Source organism: Macaca nemestrina, chromosome 16 (genome assembly GCF_043159975.1).
Source record: "Macaca nemestrina isolate mMacNem1 chromosome 16, mMacNem.hap1, whole genome shotgun sequence".
In the NCBI taxonomy this organism is placed as follows: Eukaryota; Metazoa; Chordata; class Mammalia; order Primates; family Cercopithecidae; genus Macaca; species Macaca nemestrina.
The window spans coordinates 25,725,546-25,731,545 of NC_092140.1; the positions used below are offsets into that span (position 1 = coordinate 25,725,546).

General features: G+C 34.9%; 1 long non-coding RNA gene across 3 annotated transcripts in view; it reads left to right on the forward strand.

The window, feature by feature from the left end:
- Positions 1 to 4,345, forward strand: part of LOC105481660 (uncharacterized) — a 508,229-nt gene extending 503,884 nt beyond the window's left edge. For all 3 annotated transcript variants that reach the window (XR_011614696.1, XR_011614695.1, XR_011614697.1), the window contains exons 8-10: positions 1,816 to 1,930; positions 3,126 to 3,241; positions 3,868 to 4,345. This is a non-coding gene — a long non-coding RNA (uncharacterized lncRNA). The remainder of the gene's footprint in view (positions 1 to 1,815; positions 1,931 to 3,125; positions 3,242 to 3,867) is intronic.
- Positions 4,346 to 6,000: the final 1,655 nt, after the last annotated feature.

Sequence of the window (6,000 nt, forward strand, 5' to 3'; positions counted from 1 at the left end):
GAGGCAGTCGGTGTGCTGGCATAACCACTACTCCTTTAAAAGTTGTCAGACAGGGACATTTAAGTCTGCAGAGGTTTCTGCTGCCTTTTGTTCAGCTATGCCCTTCCTCCAGAGGTGGAATCTACACAGGCAGTCACGCTTCCTTGAGCTGCAGTGGGCCCCACCCAGTTCAAGCTTCCTGGCCACTTTGTTTACCTACTCAAGTCTCAGCAATGGCAGGCACACCTTCCCCAGCCTCACTGCTGCCTTGCAGTTGGATCTCAGACTGCGGCACTAGCAATGAGTGAGGCTCCATGGGCGTAGGACCCTCTGACCCGGGCGCAGGATATAATCTCCTGGTGTGCCCTTTGCTAAGACCGTTGGCAGTATTAGGGTGGGAGTGACCCAATTTTCCAGGTGCCATCTGTCACGGCTTCCCTTGGCTAGGAAAGGGAATTCTCTGACCCCTTGCACTTTCTGGGTGAGGTGATGCCTCACCCTGCTTTGGTTCACACTCGGTGGGCTGCACCCACTGTCCTGCACCCACTGTCCAGCAAGCCCCAGTGAGATGATCCCAGTACCTCAATTGGAAATGCAGAAATCACCTATCTTCTGTGTCACTCACGCTGCGAGCTGTAGACTGTAGCTGTTCCTATTCAGCCATCTTCTTAAATTTCTTAAATGTCATCAATTAATTGTGTCAATCTCTTGACAAAAATGACATATTCAAATGAGTAAGTAACTAAGTGCACAGACACATACACACAGACTGATAGCCAAATAGATAGATAAATTTATATCTAGATTTTTGAAATCAACATTTTATAAAATTTATATTCTCCCTTATGTTAACTATTACCTCATGAATAGAATTTTCACTTCATTTATTTATTAAAGTTTAAGGATCTAACCTCATGCATTTGTTTTGTTTTAATAAACACTAAACTTTTTTGCATAAAACAGTATCTAGTTTTATTTCTTTCTTTTAGATCAAAACCCACAGTATTTCTGAGTCAAGTGATAAAAAAATGTGACATATTTGATCCATCTAGTCTCCAAATACATTGGCATGTTTGGGCAAATATATCTGAATTCATTCTTCTCTATAAACATCAGACTGACTTTGAATTTAACTTAACCCCTTGGTAGTACTAAGCAGCATCATCTTAAAGGTTATTCCAATTTGATAATCAACATATGTATTTAAATTTTAATTTTATTCTTATTTCACAATTTGCTGGTGAAGTTGAACATTGCACAATATTTTAAAATAGTCCTGTAGGAAGTCTTACATAAATCGAAATGTTCAACAAATGTACTTTTTAAGTATTTATTTAATTTATAGCATTTTTAAGGTAAGTCATAAATTTAAAGTAAGTCATATTCAATTATGCTAAAGAGAAAAATTCAATGAATTCACAATATTTATATTTGTTTTATAAGAGTCTATGCTAGACATAAAATATATTCATTTTACTCACACAATTTTTAAATACATATCGTTATTCCAAGCAAGAAACTAATTACAGTTACCTAGCATCTTAAATAATTTACAGTGATTTCCAACACTTTTCTAATGGAAAGTGTCAGTGATAGAGAGACTCTTAATTTATCTGAGATGATACTTTTAAAATGAGAATGACTGCCAGTAATAAATTTTTGTATCTTATGTTTTACAAATAGTTTCAATACCAATATTTTATCTGTCCTACTCATTTTGTGAATTACCACAGGTTTTTAAAAATTATTTATAGACCCTTTTGTAATAATCTACTTGCTATGTGACTTGGAAGCTTGAAAGAAACACTGCTGTGACCACTCAATCTCCTTCACAAGTTTTTTAGGACCAACAGTCCCGTAGATTCTCAATGTTTGGTAAGAGACATGCTTAGATTGTGCTGTTCCTACAACGCGAAGCCAGATAAAACTTTGACCAACTTCAGAAAAACTGGTAAGTACATTGAGAAACATATGTATGGTCCTATTAGTTTTTATGTGTTTGGTACACAAAACATTTCTCTGAAAATGTAGTAACTCTTTCGTCTTCAATATTTATAAACTTTAAGCATGTATTTTATAATATTGTCCTAGGTTGCCTCTTTAACTTAGATTTTAATGGTTCTAGCAAGTACAGAAGCAAAAATAATAAATCATAATATTTTAGAAATCATATTGGAATTCTATAGCATATCAGACATAATCATTTAAGTTCCCCTAAAGAAAATACATTAAATATTGTCATATGACAGTAACATTAATAATAGTCATAGTGAGAAATTCGTATTTTGGGGGTTTTTTGTTCAAAAATACCTACACCTATTATGTTATGCTTTTTAAAATAAATTGTGTTTTATGTTATGTATGTGTACATTTTTAAAAACTTGTCATTAAGGTAAGTGCATCTCTAATCACACAGTGTGAGATCTTTGTAAATAGCTGCCTTTTAAAGGTAATCAAGAAACTTGTGTGGTATCATAAGTGTTAATCAGTAATCAACTTTTGACACAGAGCACTGATTATTTGTTTTATAAAAGAAATAGACACATAATTAATAATTTTAATAATTAAGATAATAATTGGCTGTGGAACTCTTGCTGATACGATGATAATCTGAATTATGTGTTCTCAAATTCTGATATTCCTAACTAAATAAGTTATAGGCCAGGTGTGGTAGCTCACGCCTGTAATCCCAAAACTTTGGTTGGCCAAGGAGAAAGGATCACTTGAGCCTAGGAGTTCGAGACCAGCCTGGGCAATGTAGTGAGACCCCATCTCCACAATAAATAAAAAATTTAGCCAGGTATTTTGGTATGTTTCTGTAGTCCCAGCCACTCGGCAGGCTGAAGTGGGAAGATTGCTTGAGCCCGAGATGTCAAGGCTGTAGTGAGCCTTGATTGCTCCACTGTACTTTAATCTGGGTAGAGAAAAACCCTTTCAAAGCAAACAAAACAAACAAACAAACAAAAACAATAGAATTATAGAGGTTTTATATAATTTTATTTTTCATAGAATTGGACAGATTTGATCTTTGATCAATAATGAGGTATTTAAGTTGCCCGTTGCAGCAGACTCTTATTTCTAGAGAACATCACTATATCTTTCTTCTTACATGTTCTGCAACGTGAACTTGTCTCTTTCCTATCAAGAGATAGAGTCTATTTCTTGACTTACTTTAATGTGAACCAATAAAGTATTTGAGAAGAGATGCTGGACCAGTATCACTTTAAATGGCCTGGAGGCTGTATTTCCTAGGAGCCCTACGGTAAGTATAATTACCCTGAGACAAACAGACCATAGAAAAAAGCCCAAGTCTCATGCATCCCTTAGAAAATGAGATCAAATACAGAGAAAGGAAGAAAAAAGGCCCTTAGACCAGATGTTTAAGTGAGGAAACCATGCGGAAATGAATCCCCCAGTGGCAGACACTCCATCTCCTGTCACATGAATCAGATATGCACCACCAGCTGGGCCCTTCCACAAAATCATAAGCAAATGAAAATTTACGTTTTAAACCACTAAATTTTGACTGGTTAGTTATGTAGCAATTGACTTGTAAGACAGTTATGCTCACATGGAAGAAATATAAAAACAAAAATATAGTTGATCAAATTCTATTAATATAGGAATAATAGATCAACAATTGAAACTAGACTGTGCAATGCACTTTTATTATTTCCTGACACTTTAATACTTCTTTTTCCCTTTCAGAATCTGCCATTTCCCTCATCTGATGTTGTCAATGCTATCATTGCCCTGCATTCATTTTTGTAGGTGAATGACCCAGCATAGCCAGTAATATGCCACTCCTCCTAGATATACTGATCACATTAACAATTACACAAACATAGATAGTAAGGATCCTTTTTATGGTTTTATTACTGCTTCTAGGAAGGAAGGAGTCTCTGTTTTTGAGCTGGATGTAACTGAGAACCCATTGATACTTGGATTGCTGATGTCTATAGTAAGGGCAACATGTGAAAAACCCCTGCCTGAGAACTAAGTGAAAAAAATATATAATATGGATCAAAGTGAACAAGAAAGATACAGACAACAGATGACATCTTTTGAACTCCTGGACCCAGTTATGCCTAAAGCAAGAGCTTTCCCTTTGATTTCAAAGTTATGCGAGCTGCAAAATATTTTTTTTTTCTTGAACTGGTTTTAACTGCCTTTTTACTATTGAAAACTAAAGTCCTGACTAACCAAACGACATGGACCCTATGTGATCTGCGAATGTGAAGGAATAACAGAGATCTTGCCTATCATGAATGTACTATGAAGTTCAATATAGGTTGAAGATTGTACCAATATTTATTTCAGAACAACTATTGGGCATCTAATATGTGCAAAAATTTTCACTAGACATATAGAGGTATGTGTATGTGTATATGTATATGTATGCATATGTGTGTGTATATACATATACACATACGCACATATATCCCTATATTATATATGTTCTCAATGATTGACCATCTGTTGGGAATTTTTATGTTATTATATACTATAAAAGCTATTGGTTCCAGAAGTATGAGAATTTTGAGAGAAAATTGTCATTACAAAGCATTTCCATGGGAACATATAATTAGTAGACACTAGGAAGCTAAAACTTCCACTTAGTATGAGCTCTTTATGTTCTTAATTATCAATGTGGAACTCTACAACAAATTAGAAGAGTGCTCTTTTCCTTTCTTTCCATATACCCAAAGCAATTAGTATTTTTATTTTCACTAGCTGACCTCATGGGGCGTATGTCTAAAGGCTATAGTGTCTGCCTTTCACAAAGATTTTCTAAATTCCTTTATTTCAATTGCCGTAAAGTTTTCAATTTCATAACAGGTTATCTCCTTCCTACCACACATACCATATCCTTGTACGGTCTACAGATTTTTCTGCAAAAAAAGAAATTTTTGAAAGAACTTCTGTTTCTGATGAATAAATTAGAATTTTCTTTTGAAAATATATAATTTACAAATAAAGCAATATATATACATATATACTTAAAAAGTAATGAAATATACATAATTGTAGACACATCCTTTATTTTTTCTCTAGTAACTTATTCTAGTAATTTCATAAATGAATCTAGATTTCCATGAAAACAGATTGCTAACCATTTTTAAATAAAATTTTAATTATATTATAAACTCTAAACATTAATTAGCAGCCGTCAACAGTGACCTAAATCTTTTCTTTTCCCCAAGCAACTTCACTTCTTATTCATATAATTCTATATTTTATTTATAAAGAGCAATCTGAAACAAATACATAAAAGTACTATTTCTGGGTAACTTAATAAAATTATTCTATTAAATGTTTATTGAAAGTTACAAAAATTAATAATGTTCATTGATTTCCATTAAAGGTTACGTGGAAAAAACTGTAGACGTACATACACAGGTAGGTGCTTCCCAATTAACTCTAGTTTAGCAGAACATAGAGTATATATATAATCTATGTCAATGTTAATTGAAATACATAATGACTTTCATATCCTTCTGCATCTGATGTTTTCAAGAATAATAGCAAATTAGAAATATTTACATAATAAGAATTTTTACACCATTATTTCTTTCAAATTTATTCTTTTTTTTTTTTTTTTTTTTAGAGTTTCGCTTTTTTCGCCCAGGCTTGAGTGCAATGGCGTGATCTCGACTCACGGCAACCTCTGCCTCCCGGATTCAAGCGATTCTTCTGCCTCAGCCTTCGTAGTAGCTGGGATTACAGGCGCCCGCCTCCACACCCAGTATTTTTGGTAGACACAGAGTTTCACCATGTTGGCCAGGCTGTTCTCGAACTCCTGACCTCAGGTGATCTACCCACCTCGGCCTCCCAAAGTGATGGGATTACAGATGTGAGCCACCACGCCAGGCCAAGATGGTGAAACCCTGTCACTACTAAAAATACAAAAATTAACCAGGCTTGGTGACAGGCGCCTGTAAGTCTAGCTACTCTGGAGGCTGAGGCCGGAGAATCGCTTGAACGCGGGAGGCGGAGGTTGCCGTGAGCAGAGATCACACC